Source organism: Lontra canadensis, unplaced genomic scaffold, assembly GCF_010015895.1.
Source record: "Lontra canadensis isolate GAN:19392208 unplaced genomic scaffold, GSC_riverotter_1.0 scaffold187, whole genome shotgun sequence".
NCBI classification, from domain to species: domain Eukaryota; kingdom Metazoa; phylum Chordata; class Mammalia; order Carnivora; family Mustelidae; genus Lontra; species Lontra canadensis.
The window spans coordinates 1471675-1493884 of NW_022631181.1; the positions used below are offsets into that span (position 1 = coordinate 1471675).

The 22210-nt window shown below is 50.6% G+C and overlaps 1 protein-coding gene across 2 annotated transcripts in view; it reads right to left on the bottom strand.

The window, feature by feature from the left end:
* Positions 1 to 22210, bottom strand: part of WSCD2 (WSC domain containing 2) — a 114395-nt gene that overhangs the window by 54471 nt on the left and 37714 nt on the right. The window lies entirely within an intron of this gene.

Sequence of the window (22210 nt, forward strand, 5' to 3'; positions counted from 1 at the left end):
GGGGCCGTAGAGCTGCCCCTCCAGATTTGGGGGGTGGCAGATCCTGCTGGAAACCCATGAGCCTAGGCAAGGGGCACTCCCTCTCTCTCTCTCTAGCCTCCTGAACTTGACTTGAGGGCACCCGCCCAGGGACCAGCTGACCCATCAGACCATCTGAGCTTGGGAGCCAAGAAAGAACTCCCAGGTTGTGATTTCTTCACACTCTGAGTAGGAGATGCACCTGGGGCTCTCCAAGAAGCTGGGAGCCCAGACCAGAGACAGAATTTTAGTCTTAGTCTAATGATAACAGTATTAGCCAGAAATCACCAGTATTTGCTGGGGATTCACTTTGTGTCAGGCACTATGTCAAGCACCTTATTCCCACTGGGCCATTTAATCCCTTCAAGGACTCTTTGAGGTGGTTATTAACCTCTCTGTTCCTCAGTTTCTCCATCCCTAGAATGGGGGGAAATAATAGTACTTTTCTGATAGGATCTGGGGGAGAACCAATGAGTTCATGTACGCAAGTGTCACCTATGTGTTACCTCTTACTGTAATGATTTGTAGATCATGTATGTAGTTTTGCCTGCCCAGCACCCATTTTTGTTCTGGTTTGGTTGTTTTTTGTTTTTCGTTTTTCCAGGAGAAGGACCCCATTTTCCTGCACAGAGCTTCTGTGTCATTAATTCTTAGCTTGTATGGCTGGGGTAGAATGAAACTCCCTCACCAGCTGCTGCAAACACTTGAACCTGTCATCTCCTGATATCCGTGCTCCAAGCCCCCTATCCCAGTTGGAATATGGGCTTTCCTGTTGCTCCAAATCAGCATCAACACTCAACATTGTCAGCCTTTTGCAGTTTTGCCAATGTGATAGGTCTTTCATGGATATCGTATGTGTCCCTCTCGGGGAGTTAACTCCCAAAAGCCATTTGGAAGCAATGGCGGGAGCTGGTGAGTCAACAACCCCACCCCTGGCTCCATCTACCCTGGGATGGGGTAACTGTCAGGTGGTCAGTTTTTACAACCTCCCTCACTCTCCCTGGAGGAAATTGCCAGTTTTCCTCCCTTATAAATAAGTAACTCTACGGTTAATCTCCTGTACGTAGATCTTTGTCCAGATTCCTGGAAGGCAACATAGGACCTCTCAATAATGAGATCTAGTTATAATTACACCCATTTTATAGATGGGGAAAGCCAAGGCTCACAGAGATGAAGTGATTTGCCCAAGCACATAGCTTGCAAGACACAGAGCATGAATCCAAGTGCCCAAATGTCTAGATCTCAAAATTGTGATACGCTGCCACCAAGTAGATCACCAGAATACCTAGCTCCCCCTTACCTATTCCTCCCCTCCCCGCCGGGGAATCCCAGCCTCAATGGAAAGATTCTTCCTGAGCTTGGAGACATGGAAAACCATCCCTCAAACACTTCTTCTCCAGGGAGCCTAATTAAAAAGTTCTGGGGCGCCTGGGTGGCTTGGTGGGTTAAAGCCTCTGCCTTCGGCTCGGGTCATGATTCCGGGGTCCTGGGATCAAGTCCCGCATTGGGCTCTCTGCTCGGCAGGGAGCCTGCTTCCCCCTCTCTCTGCCTGTCTCTCTGCCCACTTGCGATCTCTGTCAAATAAATAACTAAAAAAAAAAAAAAAAAAAAAAAGTTCTTCTTTCTCATCCTTCCTGCTCCTGGACCAGCCATTTAGCAAATGAAAGAAGTCATGAAATAGCCCCCAAAATGTCATTATAAATTATATGCCAGTCTCGTGGTTTTCACTCATGGTCTTTAGGAATCTAGAATTTTCTTTTTTTTTTTTTTTAAGATTTCATTTATTTATTAGAGAGAGAACATAAATGCGGGGAGGGTGGCAGATAGAGGGGGAAGCAGGCTCCCTGCTGAGTAAGGAGCTCGATGTGGGATTCTATCCCAGGACCCTGGGATCATGACCTGAGCCGAAGGCAGATGCTTAATGACTGAGCCACCCTGGTGCCCCAAGAATCTAGAATTTTCTTAACCCAATGAACCTGAGGAAGAACTTTATACCTCTACGTGCTGTGTGGATGCCCCGCCAGGACATACTCTTCCCCTCGTGGGTGTCCGCCATATAATGATGCCACTGGGTCCATGATGGACCTGCCGTGTGGGATCTCCCCAGTTCCTGGCTGCTCTGTGCAAAGGTACAATGGGCACTTTTCAGACTTGCTTTGGGGAACCGAAATGTGGGATTATGGTGTCCCAGACTGTGCAAATTTGTGTGTGTGCCCACAGGGGGAAAACCTTGCTGCAGGCTCCTAAAATCGGCCTGTGCCTTCTGCATGCTCATGTGGCCTCCAGGAAGAGTCCTGGAGCCCCCGCACTTCCTTCCTTCTGTTCCTAGGACGGGACTCACCCGCCACCACCCAGCATCCACAGCTCGCCATCCGTGTCCATTATCATTCATCTTTCCCAAAACTCAGGAAAATAAATGAGAAGGCAAAGTGCCATTAGCTTAATGGCCTTTAACACCCAGCCATCTGCCATGATGTAATTAAATAAAAAAATCAAAAGGAGCATATGGTGCCCATTAAAAATAAATATTAAAATTTTGTTTCCCTGGGTAATGACTCTAGTGCCTCTTGCTCCACAAGCAAATTTTATGGCCTTCTTCACTTGTTGCAGAGAATCAGGCTGGGGCCACAGTGAATAGAAACCAGCAGGGGAGAACCGTGGAGAAGGATCTGATCCAGAGGCTGCCATTTCAGGTTTGACCCCATGTCAGCCATATGGTGGCTGTGGGATCTTCTGGCAAGTGGCCTGCCTCTCCAAGACTCAGTTTCCTCACCTGGAAGATGTGGCCAATCTATGCTGCCTCACTGGTAAGACAAGCTAAAGTGTGTCAAAGACAGAGTACTGTAATAATTGCACGTCCTCTTGTTCATTGAGCACCTACTATGTGTCAGGCACTTTTAACCCTCCTAAAAGAAAGGTCTCATTGGTTAGCCCCATTTTACAGATGAGAAAACTGAGGTTTAGAGAGGTTAAGCATCTGTGCAAGGTCACACAGGTAGGCAGTGGTGAAGCCTGGCTCCGGACTCCACATTCCGCCAAGATGGACACAACAATTTCTCAAAAGATGGTCATACTATGCCCCAACTTTGGCCAATTCAACAAACCATCTCCCCCCTTCTCATGACCAATACCGTTGGTCCAGACTTCATCTCTGAAAAGGATGAAGATTCAATGAGCTGTTGTGATGAGTCTTGACTACCCATGGTAGGTGTGGAAGACCCATTCTGGGGAGGTCGGTCTAGTGAGTGACCTCCAAGCCCCTGCTCATGGGGGGCAGGTCCCGGTGGCCATGTCTGTACCCCATAACATGCCCACCACCATTGCTGTTGACCACAGGTGGACTCATATCTAAAACTGGCCAATCAGTCCTTGCCCCTCTTCCCCCAGAACGTGGAGATGGGGTCTGAGACATGATACTCTCTGATTGTTGCTTGGACGAGAAGCTGTTATCACACAGCCAAAGAAAGAGCTGAAGTTAGTCTGCAAAGAGAGGAAGAAGAAAACAGACAAAGACAGAGGGGCCAAGAAAGCTTCGGGTTCCTGACTCATGGCAGGCCACGTGCCAGGCTGCAAGGCCTAGAGTCAGCGCTGAATGAGAAGATGTGAGCACTTTGCTTACTATGGGGCTGTGTATACAGCAGGGACTCAATAAGAGTTCACCGGGGGTAGGGTTCAAAGGGCAGCCCTACAAAACTGAACATACTCTAACCATGTGATGCAGCACTCATGCTCCTTGGTATTCAGCCAAAGGAGCTGAGCACACAGGTCCACACAAAAACCTGCACACAGAGGCTTACGGCAGTTTTATTCGTAACCGGTATAACTTGGAGTCCACCAGGATGTTCTTTAGCAGGTGAATGGTTACCTAAACCGTAGTACATCTGGACAATGGAATATTCCTCAGTGCTAAGAAGAAATGAGCTCTCAAGCCATGAAAAGATATGGCAGAAGCTTCGATCCATCTTATGAAGTTAAAGCAGCCAACCCAAAGAGACTATGTTCCGTACGATTCTGACCACAGGACGTTCTAGAAAAGGCAACACTAGAGAGACAGTCAAAAAAATCAGTGGTTGCCGAGGGGTGCAGGGGACGGGGAAGGAAGGATAGGGAGGAACACAGAGGATTTGGGGGGCAGGGCAGTATTCTATGTGATACCAGAGCAGCAGATACAGGTCATTATAGATTTGTCCAAATTTGTCCAAATCCAGTGAGCCCGAACATAAACTGTGTCCTCTGGGTGACAGTGACGTGTCAGCGTAGATCCACCCACTGTAACAACTGTCCCACTCAGCTGCGGGATGTTGGTGGTGGGGGAGCCAGAGCAGGGGTGGGACAGGAGGCCTCCAGGCCATCTGTGTACTTTCTGCTCCATTTTGCTGTAAACCTAAAACTGCTTTAAGAAAGTAAAAATCTGTTAAAAGGGGGGATTGCAATCCTACACCTGAAAAGGCGGGACCCACCAGAGCGGATGTCCACAAGCCCTTAAAACTCTGGCCTGGGAGAAGGGGCTGAGATACAGGAAGGGACGGAGTGGGGGAGGGTCTTGAGAGGGGTAAGTAGCAGCTCCCCTCTGTCAAGGGTTTGATGAAAGCAGCCCAAGGTGCAGCTTGCCCAGTCCCCTGGCCTTTCCTGTCAGACACGCAGCTGGCAGCCTTTCTTGGAGCCCAGATCACTTTCCTCCCCAAGAGGGACGTCTAAAGAAAGGCCCTAAATTCCTATCATTAAGCCATCTGGAGTCATCCTTCTCCTCCAGGAGCTGCTCTGTCGCAGGTCAATTAGGGCACATTTGCATACAGTTCCTTAATAGGTTGCTAATTGTCTGGGGGAGATAATGGATGGCTCTGGTGATTCTGGGCAGAATGTTTACCCACAGGGGCAGACCTACAGGGGGTATCAGAGACTAGGGAGGAAGGCAGGAAGGGAGTAGAAAGGAGGGAAGGGGAGGGAAGAAGACGGTGGGGGGGGGGGGGGGGGGGAACAGAGCAAAGGTTACGGCTTGACATGCAGCAAAGGAGAATTACCTTGTGAACCTTTTGCTTCAGTTGTGTGTGTGTGTGTGTGTGTGTGTGTTTGTATACTGGATCCTAACTGTAAAATGTCTTTCTCGCTGTAAGTCCATTAAAATTGCTTGAAAGCTCTTGTGATGGAGAAGAGCAGGGGAGAGACGTTCTGGGTAGCATTGTTGCAGAAGGACCCACTGAGAATCAGGCGGCATTGGAGCGGAGAGCTGATCAATGAGAAAGGGGGTGACCGTGGAAAGATCTGGGGCAAGGCTGTCACAGGCAGAGGGGACATAGTGCAGAGTGGGAGGTGGGAAGGGGCCCAGCACATCCCAGAAGTGGGTGGGCAGGGTCCAAGCAAGCAGGACAAGGGGCCGGGCACTGGGGCACGGACCCTGGCACCCAGGGGCCTGTGGGAACTGCAGCGTGAGCCACACCTGTCTCCCACAAGGAACCGTGAGGAGGTGGCAGAGGGTACTTGGGAGGACCCTTCCTGTCCCAGAGGACTGTGCCCACGACTCTGTGACCCTGAGGTGGGACTGGAGAGGAGAAATGTTTGTTGAGTGGTGGAGCTGGGAACCTGCCAAGCGATCAGTGGTGGCTGGGGAGTTTCTTTCTAGGTGGGGCTCAGGGGAAAACTCTGGCCACAAGGGCAGGCTCGGGGTTTGACCTGACCGTGTGAGATGTCAAGCCCTTAGAAGAAGTGAGAACGTTTGTCACTATCAGGGTTGGCCAACCATGACCTCGGGTCAAACTGGCTCTTGGCCTGTTTTTGTCAGCCCTAGAGCTAAGAATGGCTTTTATATTTTTAAAGGGTTATGAAGAAGGATAAGCAGCAGCAGACCCCATGTGACCCCCTCAAAGCCTAAAATATTTACTATTGGGCCCTTTCTCAGCAATGGAGGCTGATATCACACTCCCCTGTGGCGACCACAGCGGAGAAAGGCGTAGGGCCTTCCTACCCCAGAGCTCAAAGACCACCCCCGCGCCTACTCTCTTATCAAGTTCCTCAGAGCAGGTGACAAAGGGCTGGAAGGAAGTCTGGAAATCCTTGGCCTTGAAAAACAGTCTCCTTTTACAGAAGGGAAACTGAGGCCCAGAGAACCCTCATTCATGTGCAATGCCTCCCACGAACCTGAACCCAAATAAGGCTTCATTAAGTTTTAGCTATTCCCATCGTTATCACTATTGTTTTTATGCCACCATAGAATCATAGAGTCAAAGGGTCCTTAGAAGCTGTGAGAATAAGTCTGCGAGTTTCCAGATGAGGAACCTGAGGCTCAGAGAGATTCAAGGGTTCCCCAGGGTCACAGAGCCAGGCCAGGTAGCACCAGTTCCCAGACCAAGCATGAGGCCCTACAACTTTCTTCCCCGTGCTCATGTCTCTCCCCCTGCCACCACCACGAGTCCATCCATGGACACTTACTGGCTCCCAGCTGGCAAAGGTGGATTACACTCTCATTTAGGACCAGGGACAGCTCCCGTGAGCAACTGCTCCCAGGAGAGGTTTTCTTTCTTTTTTTTTTTTTTTTTATTATTTTATTTATTTATTTGACAGAGGGAGAGAGATCACAAGTAGGCAGAGAGGCAAACAGAGAGAGAAGGGGAAGCAGGCTCCCCGCTGAGCAGAGAGCCTGATAGCAGGGCTCTATCCCAGGACCCTGAGTTCATGACCTGAGCCAAAAAGGCAGAGGCTTAACCCACCAAGCCACCCAGGCGCCCCATGGAGAGTTGTTTTCAGCAGGGGGTTCCCTGGCAAGAACCCTTGCTCCCACCCCCAAATTCCCCAGGCCCGTCTTTCTGCCCAAGCTGTTATTGTATATGTGTGCATGTGTGAGAGGTATGTGCCTGTGTCCATGTAGGGGTGTGTGTGTGTGTGTGTGTGTGTGTGTGTGTGTCTGTCTGTCTGTGTAGGTGTAAGTATGTTTGTACATGCATATCTACGTATGGGTTGGCATATATGTCTGTGTAGGTKTGTGTATGTATGTCTATATCTACGTGTTTGTGTGTGTGTGTGCAGGTGTGGGTGTGCATGTACATAGGTGTGTGCTTGTGTGGGTGTGGCTGTGGAGGTCTATGTATACAGGTGCAGATGGGTAGGTAGGCATGTGTGTGTCTGTGGGTGTGGGTGTGTAAGTGTATGCATGTTTGTATGTATGGTTGTGTGTGTGTAAGTGTAGAGGTCCATGTATGTGTGTGCAGATGTGTATGTAGGTGTCTGTTGGGGGGAGGGGCCTTTGAGCCCCCAGCCCAGCTGCTCACATTCACGCTCTCTCCCCTCCCAGTGCACTGACCCCTCTGTTCTTAGAGCAGAACCGAGAGGTAGGCGCTCAGCCCATCAGAGCTGGAGGGAGGACCCTTCACAATCCCCAGGCCACTTTCCTCACTGACCCAAAGGGGAAGGTGGCGTCAGCCAGTGACTCTATCCAGACCTCCTAGATCCCAGCTAAAAGTCATGATGTCCTCCCTGGGGGAAAAGGACAATGTATAAACTGCTGTTTATTGCACACCTACTGCGTGCCAGACCCTTCCACTTACACTGAGTCACTGCTTCTCTCCCATGGCTCTATTCGGCAGGTTGGGTTTATTCTCACCTTACAGCTGAGCCAGTCGGGGTGGGCGGTGGGGGAGGCCAGTCACCTGGGCAGAAGGCCAAGCTGGTGAGTAGAGCAGAGCAAGACCTGACCCCTGGCCTGTCCAACCCCAGAACCTTAATCACAACATCCCTGTGACATTGCCTCTGGCTGCAGCACCGACCTCCGACCTCCACGACCACCAACCTCTGACCCCTTGGACCTCTGTGTGGTGAGTGCGCTGATCCCAAAGGCTCCAGAAGGGCTTTCTCCAGAGAGTGTGCCTGGGCAGCTGGTGCCCCTTCTGAGACCCCTCACCTGGGAGTGAGGGAAAGGAGCCCCTTCTAGAAGGCACAGGGGTTTGGGGACTTCAGTGTGGACTTCGGTGGCCCAGGGGGATCTGCTGGCATCCGACAGAGATGTCCCCTCCCAAGAAGGTAACCACTGCCAAAAATGGACAATACCCCAGCCCCCTGTTTCACCATCTGGACGTCATCAAGAAGAGACACAGGCATGCATGAACACGGACACCCCCGAGCCTGTCACCCTCCCTCACAGCAAGCATGCATATGGACTCACTCCAGTTTCTCCAACCCCATTAACGGCACATGGCAGGAAGCCTCCAACCTGACTCCCAAATGACAGACAGCAGACCCTGGGTGACACCCAGACATGCTTATGGTTACACCTAAAGCCAGAAACCAAAGCTTCTCATTGGGACCAAACACGGCCCCTTATGCCCTGGGATTACCAAAAGAACAGAGGAATGGACCAGAACACCACTCTGAGCCCCTCTGACTCCAGACGCACAGAGTGAAATCATTTCTACAGCTCAGTTCTAAGATTTTCCCCCACTGCTCTGTCGTCAGAGAGATCATAAGCTCCAACACCAGGATCCCTGACGCCTAGCACTCTGTGCTGGGATACCGGGGTCCGTTTCAATGTTGGCAGGGTCTGAGATTCTGAAATTCTGCTCTGAGCCCGTAAGATACCATCTCCTCCCGTGTCAAGGTTGAAATTCTCCCCGGGTGACAGCCATGCCTCACTGCCTTCCAGTGACCAGGATGAAAGACGAGCGCATGAATTATATATTTCCAGGCATCTCTAAATTGCTCAGCAATTACGGAACACCGAAGGTCAGCCACCTGGAGCAAGACTGTCCCCTTCGGCAGAGAAAAACAGCTGGATGGAAACTCACCAATGTACATAAAGACATTACCTCTCACAGGGAAGGTGTATAAGGTTTTTTTTTTTTGTTTTTTTTTTTTTGCATTTTGCCTGTCTTTTCTTTCTTCCCTTACTGGCTATGGTTTAAAGAAAGAGATGGAGAGTGCATGGATTTTTGAGGTCAATGAGACTTGAGTTGGGATCTTGGCTTCATCACCAGCACTGAGCAGGAGAGGAAGCCATTTACCTCCCCTGGCTGCAGACTCCTCATCCATAAAATGGGATAAGGATGGTGGGCCCACTTCACGGGTTGTTTTAAAGCATTTGTCCAAGGGGCCCCTGGGTGGGTCAGCTGGTCAAGCATCCGACTTTTGATCTCAGCTCAGGTCTTGGTCTCAGGGTTGTGAGTTCAAGACCTGTGTTGCGTTCCACACTGGGTGTGGAGTCTTCCTTTAAAAAAATAAATTAAAAAAAAAAAAAAAAAAAAAAGAAGGATTTGCTCCAGTAACGCACATAAACTACTTTTTAGCACAGGGTCAGGCACACTGCTGGGTCTCAACACAATCACAACCGTTGCTAACTTCATGTTTGAGTCCAGCAGGTAGCCGAGGCTTGGATGAGAGCATGGGGTTTCTGGAAAGTACTGGCGTCATTGAAATCCTACTTTAACTGTCTCTGCCTAACCTAAGACTTCAGTAGAGCATGGCCCGTCTCTGAGGCTCTGTTTTCCCAGCTTGTAAAACGGGCATACACAGGCCGCTTCTCGAGGTCCCCCATGGGCGTCTGGCCCCAGCAGCTGTGTCTTACCTGCGATGATCATTCCAGTGAGTGAATATACCGTGTTACACTAGCTTCAGGTGGACGATAAAGTGATTCAGCCCTTCCATTTATCAGCCAGCACTCATCACCACGAGTGCTCTCCTTCATTCCCATCTCCTGTTACAACCCCCTGCTGCCAGAGGGCTGGGGCCTGCCTGGGGCAGAAGTTGGGGGGGGGGCACCTGCTCCTTCAAATTATTCCTGATTCTTCTTAAGGAGAGACCTCACCAATCTCCACATTCATAGGCTGTTGCTGGCATGATGGCTTTAAATTTAGACAAACAGCCCCCACACAAACACGCATCCACCCACAGACTCCCAGGAATAAATCTTCCCCTAGGGGAGGTGGAGGGAGGTCTGTCTCCTTCCATCCTGGGAGGGAGAGGGAAGCAGGGGAGCAGTCAGGTCCCAGGGGGGCTGGGGGGGGCAGGGAAGCTCCTCTCCTCCCTGCCCAGAGCGCCAGACCGCAAGTCAGAGCACTCAGACGCTCAGCCCCCAGGGGTGCTCAGGGACAGGTCAGCACAATAAAGGAGCAGACTTGATGACTGCTAAGGTCCGTGGGTTCGAATCTGGGCACCCGAGGACAGATGGGGTGTCCCAGGTAAAATGTGCAGCCTGTCCGAGCTGGGGTTTCTGCGCCTGTAAATGAAGTGGTCACAGGGCCCTCTCCCTGGGCATGCGCCCCATGTGGTCTCGTGGGATCCCGCCCTTGGTTTATGGCCACCATCTTGAAAGTCTTGGCAATTACTGGACAGGAAGCACCCGCATTTTCCAGGAGGTCCTGCAAATGACGTAGCTGGTCCTGGTGGCTGTGAAGGTAGAAGAGGCTCAGGACTGACACCCCGTGCAATCACCAGATGAGGATTCAGATTCAAGTCTCGTCTTTCACTCTCCTACCTCCTCCCCCGCAACCTTTCAAGCTCCTTCTATGCCTATGTGTCTCAAGGCAACTGGATTGTCCTCTGGGTGCCTTCGGTTTCTCCTTTGGAAAACACAAAGACTACGTAAAATGTCTTCTGTCTCCTGCTCACTGACCCCCTCCCATTCAAATTATGATTCATTCATTCGGTGACTGAATGCTCACTGAGCGCCAGCCACCTGCCAAGCCAAGGTTTGCCCCCCAGGCCTGATACAGACCAGGGGATCTATCTGTGGTGAGAGCTTGTCCTGGAGAAACTTCACAAATGCATCATCTCTGGAGAAAATTTCTCCTTCCTCACCTCGAGAGACCCCTGCTCTGGGCCACAGGAGCCCAATACTCTCCCCCAAATGTCCACCATCTGGGGTGTGCAACGTGTTTTCATTTCTTCATTCAGCAAGCATTTATTGCGTGTCTGCTGTATGTCAGGTGCTGTAGCGATCTCCCGCCGCCCCGCCCCAAAGAAGATGGGGCCTCTGCCATCAAAGAGGTCAACCTGATTTCTTAGCCTGGGCTCCAGGGAGGGGGAAGGGTGAAGTAGGTGATGGGGATTAAAGAGTACATTTATCATAGGGAGCACAGAGTAACGTATAGAATTATCGAATCACTATGTTGTATACCTCAAACTAACACTCTTTGTTAACTCTACTGGAATTAAAGTTTTAAAAATATAATCTTGGGGTCTACGATGGTTTCAAGCACTAACAATGACACTTCGTTAGCTTCCAGAGCTTGTAATGAGGAATTTCAAATGCTCATAATTTTGTAAGGTGGGTGCTATTCTCTCCATTGTACAGATGAGAAACTGAGGCTCGGGTAGGTCACTCAGCTCACAAGAGGCAGAGCTGGGATTTCAGCCCAGGGGCTCTGTGGCCTCAAAAGGTTTTTGGTGACACCACTGCCTCTTGGATATCTTTCCCCCAAAGGGAACATGTGCTCCTCAGGGCTGGGGACCCTGCCTCAGAGTCTTCTCATCTCCATGGTTGACTTGTAGCTTGGGACATGGAACCTTCTAGCAAGTCCTGACTGAGTCTCTGGAGCACACCATTTTTTTTTTTTTTTAGATTTTATTTATTCATTTGACAGATCACAAGTAGGCAGAGAGGCAGACAGAGAGAGAGGGGGAAGCAGGCTCCCTGTGGAGCAGAGAGCCCACGCGGGGCTCGATCCCAGGACCCTGAGATCATAACCTGACCCGAAGGCAGAGGCTTAACCCACTGAGCCGCCCAGGCGCCCCGAGCACACCATTTCTGAAGGAATCCCAAATACAAACACCAGCCCCACCGGAAGAAACTTTTCTGTGCTACTCAAACAGTGAGTCGGTTCCCGAAGTCTCTGGAATCAGAGACGAGGAAGCCATTTAAGACCAGAGAGCCACAGGCTGTAGGCCACCTGGGGCTGAAGCTTTAGGTCCCATCTGCGATCTGCCCTTTGGACCTGATTCAGTTAGGCAATTCTGTGCTTCGATGTGATCCTCAGGGTTGACAAAGCAGGGGTTCTCAAACTGGAGTCAGCACAGAAAACCTCTGGAGGGCACAGGGTCCTACCCCCAGTGTTCCTGATTCAGCAGGTCCGGGGCGGAGAGCCTGACAATGTGCTTTTCTTTTTCTTTTTTTCTTTTCTTTTTTAAAGATTTAATTTTATTATTTATTTGAGAGAACAAGAGCAAGTGGGGGGAGGGAGAGGGACAAGCAGACTCTGACCTGAGCGCAGAGCCGGACGAAGGGTCTCGATTCCAGGACCTGAGCTGATAACAAGAGTCAGATGTTCAACCGACTGAGCCACCCAGGCACCCCGACAATGTGGGTTTCTAACAAGCTCCCAGGGAGGTGGCGGCAGCTGCTGCTGTTGGTCCCCGGTCCAGACTGTAAAATCCTCCTGTCTAGGTAATTCGTAATTACAAGAGGCTGGGACGAATCAGGATTTGATCCTCTGGCCAGGGGCACAGCCTCAGGAGACAAGCAGACCTCCATTCACATGCCAGCCCCCCACAGGGACCCAGGAGACATGGGGCCCAAAAGGGAGCTGTTCTGAGCCTCAGTTTCTTCACGTCTGAGTGGACGGTAACGCCCTCACAGGTTGCCATGAGGAATACAGGAGTGACACCTCTAACAGTCGTCCAAGAGCGCTTTCTACGCACAGTGATGGGTTGAACTGGGTCCACCCCAATCCCCAACCAAATTCAGATGTTCGAATCCTAACCCCCACACCTCAGAATGTGACCATATTTGCAGCCAGGGTCTTTACAAAGGTAACCAAGTTAAAATGAGGTCACGCCAGGGCTCCTGGGTGGCTCAGTGGTTAAGCATCTGCCTTTGGCTCAGGTCATGATCTCAGGGTCCTGGGATGGAGCCTCCTCGCTTAGCAGGGAAGCCTGCTTCTCCCTCTCCCACTCCCCCTGCTTGTTTCCCTCTCTCACTCTCTCTGTGTAATAAATAAAATCTTAAAAAAAAATAAAATAAAATGAGGTCATGAGGGTGGGCCCTGATCCATGATGACCCGTGGTCCTATAATAAGATATCAGTCGCAGGTATGGAGGGAAGCCAGTGGAAAGTCATCGGCAGGAGGTGGCTTTGTAGGAGCCAAGGAGACAGGCCTGGGGCAGAACCTTCCCCCATCACCGGCCCTCGCAAGGAACAACCCTCCTGACACCTTGATTTTGGATTTCCGGCCTCCAGAGCTGTGAGACAATACATTCCTGTCATTTGAGCCACTGGAGCAACTCAGACTTTGTCTTACCATTGTTTTTTTTGTTTTTGTTTTTGTTTTTTTTAAGATTTTATTATTTTTTTGAGGGAGAACGAGAGGGAGAGAGATCACAGATGAAGAGGGAGAAGCAGAGTCCACTGAGCAGGGAACCTGGTGTGGGGCTCGATCCCAGGACCCCAGGATCACGACCTGAGCTGAAGGTAGATGCTCAACCGACTGAGTCACCCCGGCGCCCTGTTGCTTTTTAAAACAAAACAAAACAAAACAAAAAACCAAACAAACAAACAAACAAAAAAAAAAACCCAAGAGAACCTGCATACAGTTTGGTAAAAACCGCACATCTTTTTTTAATAACCTTTTTTTTTTAAGATTTTATTTATTTATTTGACAGAGAGAGATCACAAGTAGGCAGAGATGCAGGCAGAGAGAGAGAGGAGGAAGAAGCAGGCTCCTTGCTGAGCAGAGAGCCCAATGTGGGGCTAGATCCCAGGACCCTGGGATCATGACCTGAGCCAAAGGCAGAGGCTTTAACCCACTGAGCCACCCAGGTGCCCCTTAAGTGCAGGGGAGTCTTATAGAATCCTATGTTACACACATGTCCACAGTCATGTGGCCTCACCGGGATCAAGACCTGGAACATTCTCCGCACCCCACAGAGGATCCCTCGTGCCCCCTCTCCAGCAGCCATGCCTGGTCTATCACCGTACATCAGTCTGGTGTGTCCTTGAGCTTCACGAAGGGATGAACAACATGGAACAGAGCAAACCCACCCGTCACATTTTAAAGCCACCTGACTCTCATAAAAGTCCCCCCCTCCCCGAAAATGGTACTATGCTGATTTCCATGGTAAAGATGAGGAGTCAGGGGCCCAGAAAGGTCCTGTAACTTGCCCAGGATCACACAGCTAGGATGTAGGCAGCAGAGCCAGGATAGGAACCCAAGTAGTCTGGCTCACTCCCTATATTTACTGCTTTTATAACACACAGTGAGTGCCCAGTAAATACAACCACAGTGACTTCTACCAAGCCGGTATACTATATTATATAATATATACATATACACACACACACACACACACTATGTAGCATAGCTAGTTGTAAATATTAGCACTGTCCCCTTTTACGGAGGGAAAACTGAGGCTCAGAGCCCATCCAAAGTCACAGAGCTCATGAGTGGGACAGCGGGGATGGAGTATGGCTGTGTGCAAACTTCATGCTCTTGGCCGCTGACGTCACCAGCCCCTGGCCAGCTTCCTCTAAGGGATAGCACCAGGACCAGAGAACACAACAAACTGCACTTCCATTAAAACCACAATGAGATACCACAGCACGTCCCCCAGAAGGGCTCCAATGTGTGACCCAACAATCTGAGTGCCAGAGAGGATACAGAGTGACCAGAACGCTCCTGCAGGCACGGGGCAATGCAAAAGGGGATATGGACACTTGGGCAGGCAGTCTAATGGTTTCTTATAAGATTAAATGTCCACGTAGGACCCAGAAACCCCACACCTGGGTACTGACCCAAGAGAAGGGAGAACTTGTGCTCACATGAAAACCTGGATGCAAACGTTGATAGAGGCTTTATTGTCGTTGCTGAAAATAAAAACCACCCAAATGTCCTTCAAGGGTAAAGGGACACCCTCAGAGGCATTTATAAAAACAGGAGTAGTACTTGGCCATTAAAAGGGATCCACTACTGACACACACAATGGCACTGATGAATCTCAAGGCATTTCACTGTGTGGAAGACGACAGATTCAAAAGGCTGTATGATTCCATTTATAGGACATTCTAGGGAAAAACCAAAGGCAAAGAGCCCAGGGGCTAGGATTGGGGAGGGGGCTGCTGGAGTGACTACAAAGGAGCACAGGGGAATTTTGAGGGCGACGAACTCCTTTCTATCTTTATTCTGGAGGGGGTTCTGTGGCTGAATGCATTTGTTAAAACTTGTAGAACTATAAACTACCATGGGCAAATTTTACTGTAGGTACATGATACTCCAAAAACTGTGCTGTTTCCCCACCCTGCTCTGCTGGCTGAGCTCCGAAGGAAGAAAGGAAGGCTTCCAGGAGAGTCAACACCTGCTCTCTTCTCCTCTCGGGGCCCCTGGGATGCTCACCTGGCGGGAAGGAAGGGCTCAGCCTGGGCAGGGATGGCTCCCATGAGCACCTGGGTGCCCATGTGACCCTCCACTCATCGCAGGCTCTGCTCCGAGAGCAGGAACAGTCAGGGTTATTTTTGCTCTGAGAAGTACCAGCCATAGGGTACATCCTCCACAGGCAGCCGCCATCCCCTGCTGTGTTTACATAAAAACACATTTGCCCAGGGTTTTGTTTTTACATTTGTCTTAGCGCCCTGGATTCTATTAACTTGTGGGGAGGCCTGATGATCTGGCTGCAGGCAGCTGGTGGGAGAGGGCACAGGCTGAAGGCAGGTGGCTCAGGCTTGAGCTCCCTGCCAGTCCTACAGAGCCCTGGGGTCTCTGTGCAGAGATGACAACACTCACCATGCTCCCTGGTGCACACGCCGGCATTTCCCAACCTTGGCATCTGGGGGCTGGATGATCCGTTGTGGGGCGGAGGGGACTGTCCTAGGCATTGCAGGATGTGTCTAAGCATTCTAGCTTCCGCCTACCAGCGCCCCTCCGCCAGTCATGACAATCAGAAAGGTCTCTAGACATTGCCAAATGTCTCCCAGGGGAACAAAACTGCCCCCTCCCAGTTAAGAATCACCAGCACATACACAAAGATTCATACACGCCAGCTCTGCTAGGCATCCCTCCACCTTCCATCCCTGACTCCTTCCAAGGTGCCTGACACATTCGTATGCTAGACGCTCAAAGCCTTTTGTGGGATGGGTTACCCACGGCAGCAGGGCTGACGCCTGTGGTCCCGAGCTGCCTTGGTTTGGAGGATACAGTCCAGGCCATGTGTTCATCTACACCCCGTACCTGGCGGTCCCCACATCACCACACCCAGCCCCGGGATGGAGGTCCATGACTGTCCCCATTTGACAGGTCAGGTAACTGAGGCAAGGGCAAGGAAACTGGGGCACTCGGCTGGTGGGTGGTAGAGCTCGTCTGACACGAGCCCCGATCTCTTCATCATCTAACTCCACTTAAGGCAACTGCAGCCTTCAATATTTTTTAAGGACAAGATGAGGAATAAATAGTGACCGAGATTCTCAGCTTAGCAAAGCTCTACTCAGCCTTCCCTGAACTTGCCTTCAAGTAGGCGTCTCTGCATTGTCCAATTTTAGCAAGAATCCTGTCAAGTCAGCTCAGCAGTTTCCCCATCCTCTGTAGCTGATCACCTTCAACACCGTCTCGAGCTCCTCATCGCCCCCACACGCCACCCCCTGCAATCTCCTCCCGCCGAAGGTACCGTCTGATCCCCCGGCCCACCGGCGGCACCAATCCTATGGGGTCGGTTTAGTCAGAATCCCGCCCTATACCCCCGACGGTTCCCAATCTCCCACCCACTGACCGCCCCCCAAACCTGGTTTTAGCTCTAAGTTTCCATTTGCCCATGTGGGATTCAGATTGGAGCTGTTTCTACCCATGTGTCTCTTTTCCCCACATTACACAGTCTTGAGTATGATCTGCTTCTATCCCTGCAGCCACCGCCCAGCTCTGGGGAGGGAACATGGTCACAAGGCAGAGACCCTCCCAGGGTCACTGCGGTCAGGAGGTGTGAACTCTGGCAGAAGACAGAGCCGCTTACCAGCTCTGTGAACTTGGGCCAAGGACTGAGCCTTGATTTTGGTCCTCTGCAAAATGGGGACAATGACAATAATACAGCCCAGGATGTCTGTAATGGTTAAATGAGATAATGCTGGAAAGGGCTTTCCTAGAGCCTGGAAAATAGCCCGGGCACCATAAATACTAGTTGGATGAATGTGCACATAGGCTTAGGGGAGAGTGGCCCAGGCTAAGGTGGAAACCAGAGGGAGAAGAGACTTGATCCCACCAAGCGTCAGGCAAGGGTGTTCAAATCCCAGACAGTCCCTAACACACACACACACACACACACACAGTGAGCCTGAAGCCAGCTACTCCTTGATGGCCTCCTGCCCATTTGATTGGACCAAGTGGAGGTCCACGGTACATGTTAACCAAGGACAGGCTGGCAGGCTGAGTAAGAAGCCCACCCCGGGCCCTCTGCCTAGGCATCAAAAGGCTGCTGACCCCCTAGAAACGGCAGAACCTAATTCAGGATCCCCTGACCCCTGCTGTACAGACAGACCAAACCCGAGAGACTCTGACCTGGCCTTGGCTGAGACTCTGGGAACCACCAAGAGGCACCACTGTCCCTCCCAGGCCTGACCGCAGGCCAAGACAAAGGCGGCCATCAGTCATGGAAGGTTCTGCTTCTCCTCGTTAATTCAAGAGCATCCACGGCCCCTGCTGAGTCGCTGAAGAGCTCTCTGGAACCTCTTTTCAACTGAAAACAGTAATTTGCAAGAGCTCACAATGCAAGCAGCAGACGGGATGTCATGCCAAGTTGAACCCAGCCGGCCTTTCTCACAGCCCCCACCCCCCCACACACCCTCCACCCCCCCACCCCTGCCCCCGGCTCTGTGGAGCCACTTGGAGGCTGGGCCACTGCCACAGGCCGGTGGGAGGGGACAGGGATGGGAAGGGAGCACCACACGTCCACAGCTACCTGGAACAAGCTGGGGCATTCACCGTGACAAGCAGCAAGACTGTTATGGCTGGAGCATCTGCTTCCTAGGGCTGCCGTAACAGATGACCACACTGCGGGGCTTAGGACAGCAGAAATTCATCTTCTCCCCGACCCGGAGGCTGGAAGCCCAAAATGCAGATGTCGGGTGGGCTGGTTCCTTCTAGAGGTTCTGAAGGGACATCCATTCCGTGCCTGTCTCCTAACTTCAGCTGGCTTCTGGAAATCTCTGGCTTTCGTTGGCTTTTAGATGCGTCAATCTGATCTCTGCCTCCATCTCTACGTGTGTCCTCTCTTGGGCATCTGTCTTTGTTTTCTCTTCTTAGAAGAATACCAGTCACTGGGTTGGGGCCCAGTCAAACCTAGTAGAACTTCTTCTTAACTCCTTCTACCTAGTTCCATCAAAGGCCCAGTGTGGACGTTCCTGATGGACACGAATGTTGGGGGGACACTATGCAATCCGGTCTACACTGTACTGAATTCCACTTTTGCCACTTCCTGCTGTGTGATGGAAGACAAGTGACTTAACTTCTCTGATCCCATTTCCTCATCTCTATTTTTTTTAAAGATTTTATTTATTTATTTGACAGAGAGAGAGAGAGAGATCACAAGTAGGCAGAGAGACAGTCAGAGAGAGGGGAGGAAGCAGGCTCCCCACTGAGCAGAGAGCCTGATGCAGGGCTCGATCCCAGGACTCTGAGATCATGACCTGAGCTGAAGGCAGAGGCTTAACCCACTGAGCCACCCAGGCACCCCTGTTTCCTCATCTTTAAATAGGAATAATTTCAAGACTATTGTGATAGCTAGACCATGATGCACTACAGCAAGGTGTCACAAGCAAAGACTCTAGAGCCGGATGACCTGTCACCTACTTGCTGTGTGACCCTGGATAGGTTGCCTAACCTTTCTGATCATTTGCTCGCCTGTCTGTAAAATGAAAAGGTTAAAAGAAATCATGGTCCTCCTCCCCCTCCCATATCCCAAGTTCTTAAAGATCCCTAAAGGTACCACTGAGGTCAATGGGACCTCTTAAGATTTCCAAAAGCCTAGAAATTACACATTAACTGTCAACAATGGTACAACTCCATGTTTGGGGGCTGGAATTGGATTCACTTGTGCTACACTCCAACCTCTCTCAAGACAGACAGAATTCCTTATCAAGAATTATCAGTGTTGGGGCATCTGGGTGGCTCAGTGGGTTAAGCCTCTGCCTTCGGCTTAGGTCATGATCTCGGGGTCCTGGGATCGAGCCCTGCATCAGGCTCTCTGCTCAGTGGGGAGCCTTCTTCCTCCTCTCTCTCTCTCTGCCTACCTCTCCGCCTACTTGTGATCTCTGTCAAACAAATAAATAAAATCTTAAAAAAAAAAAAAAAGAATTATCAGTATGGGGGTGCCTGTGTGGCGCAGTGGGTCAAGCATCTGACAATGGGTCTTGCCTCAGGTCGTGATCTCAGGGTCATGAGATCAAGCCCCGTATAGGTCTCCACACTCAGTGGAAAGTCTGCTTATGACTCTCTCCCCTTCTCCCTCTGTCCCTCTCCCTGATCTCTCTTTCTAAAATAAATAAATAAATCTTAAAAAAAAATGATCAGTGTCTCTGATAAGTCTTTTTTTTTTTAATATAGTGAAAAAAAATTCTTACTTAAAATCATGCAGTTCGTTTAAGAAACAAAAATCTTTCTGGTCCCAGAAGGGACAAATAAGAACATTCTCAGGGCTGGAAAGGTCTGGGCTCCATGGGGTCAGCCCAGATCAGCTCATAATAAACAGCAACACAGTTCTTAGTTATGGAACACTCACCTGATGCCAGGTGCTATTTTCACTACCGTCCACCTTGTCTCTCATTTGTTCACAAGATAACTCTATGAGGCACGTATTCGTCCTATCTTTATTTTACAGTGGAAGAAACTAAGGCCCAGAGAGGGGCAGTGAGTTGCCCAAGGTCACACAGCTGGTTAGGAGCTAGGCATCCGGAGATCTGAATTCAGGTCTGGAACTCTCCTGAGCAAGCTGTTCGACTGTGGAACTATTAAATCTCCGCTAACTGTGAGCTCAAGAGCAGAGAATTACAACATCAGCCATGTGCGTAACCAAAAATGCTCAAGCAGCCACATCCAAAAGGAAAAACAGGAGCAATCAGCTTTAATCAGGTACTTCAACAGAGCCCCCAAATCTAGAACATTGCCAACCCAGCATGAAATAAATAGAAACATGATTATTAACAACGTATTTTATATTCTTTTCTTCACACGAAGATCCCCAGATCCAGTGTGTGTCTTACAACCTACACAGCACAGCTCGGATCAGACTACCCCCTCTTGACCGCCCGGTGGCCCCACGGAGGCTGGGGTAGCCCAGCAGATCCGGAGATCCATCTGCGGATTTGCAGAGCTGGAGAAAATATCTGGGTGGAGCTCACTCCAAATCAGGAGGCATCCCAGGGCCTCCTTAGGTGGGAGGCGAGGGAAGTGGCAAACTGTGCCTGGCATCCAGATCATCTAGGCACCAGGGGACTCCTGCCGCGTGTCCCAGAGCTCTGGCCACCCCTGCCTTACCCACTCCAACCCTGCAGGCAGCCCCAGGCCGCTCAGCAGAGGTCCTGCTGGGGGCTGGCTCAGCTCAGCATGCTCGGGGGCCCATCTGGGCTCATGTGGACCCAGCCCACGCACCCCATGGATCGAAACCACCGTGCAGGGATGACTGAAACTGCTTCTGCAGGCCAACGGGACTGGGCGCCCATGCCTGGCTCAGCACCCTCTGTGTGGGAAAGCAGGCCTGCTCCGTAAGATGGGAGGTTATCAGAATACCCCTCCTACACGGGGTTCACAGGAGGGCCCCACGAGGAACTCTCAGAATCACTTTTTTTTTTTAAAGATTTTGTTTATTTATTTGAAGAAAGAGTGAGAGAGAGCATAAGCAGGGGGAGGAGATGGAGAAGGAGAAGCAGGCCCCCACCCAGGAGGGAGCCCCAGGCAGGACTCAATCCCAGGACCCCGAGAGCATGACCTGAGCTGAGGAGAGATGCTTAACTGACTGAGCCACCCAGGTACCCCAAGAATCACCTTTATCTGGGACACCTGGGCGGCCCAGTCAGTGAAGCGTGGGGCTCTTGATTTCATCTCAGGTCATGATGTCAGGGTGGTGGGATCGAGCCCAGCATCAGGCTCCATGCTCAGCGGGGAATCGGCTTGGGAGTCTCTCTCTCCTTTTCCTCTGCCCCTCCCCCGGCTTAAGCTCTCCTTCAAATACATAAATAAATCTTTAAAAAAAGAAAAGAGAAATAAAAAGAATCACCTTTATCTCTTGAATGTTTATGTCAAACACTGAGTGTGCTCCAGAGACGTGCCATCTATGGATAGGGAAGCCAAGGCTGAGATGAAATCACTTCCCCAGCATCACACGGCTGCCACATGGTGGATCCAATGACAACAGATCCTGGCTCACAGAGCGGCTACAAGAATAAAATCAATTAGTACATTAAATGAAATCACTTCAAAGGGTGCTGGGCACCTAGTGGGCTCAGTGGGTGTTTGCTCGGTCATCACCCCCATCGTCATTGATATCACATCACCATTTATATTATCGTCACCATCACCATCGTCATCATCACTGTTAACATTGTCACCATCATTGTCATCATCACCATCACGACCATCACCGTCATCATTGTCATCACCATCATCACCACCATCACCACCATCGTCATCACCATCATCACCATCATTGTCATCATCACCACCATCACCACCATCACCATCATTGTCATCATCGTCATCACCATCATCACCACCACCATCATTGTTAACCCCATCACCACCATCACCATCATCGTCATCATCTTTGTCACCACCATCGTCATCATCACTGTCACCATCACCACTGACATAACTCTCACCCTCATCCACTGTCTCGCCACATGTGTGTGAGCAAAAAGCACTGCTGGGCATAGAGGGACAGGGCCCAGCTTGAGTAAGCTTCTTAACCTAAGTAATAAATTGACTGAAACCCAATCAATAACACATAAAAATCAAGGTAAAGCTGAAAGCGGATTCTTATTTGGGACAGACACATACACATACACACCTCTACACCCAGGACATTTTCTTTGGCCAAAGAACACTGCCAGCACACAGCTTTGAGCATGCCTGGGTTGGGGGGTGTGGGTGTGGAGAGAAAGCTAAGTCAGCCGCCACAAGTCCTATGCAGTTTATTTTTATTTTTCTCCATCTTTGGCTTCTTGGCCTCCCACGGAGGACGCTGCCAAGTGCAGTAACCTCCCTCAGGTCTTTAATGGTCTGTCCAACAGAGGGGGGCTTGTTTGGGC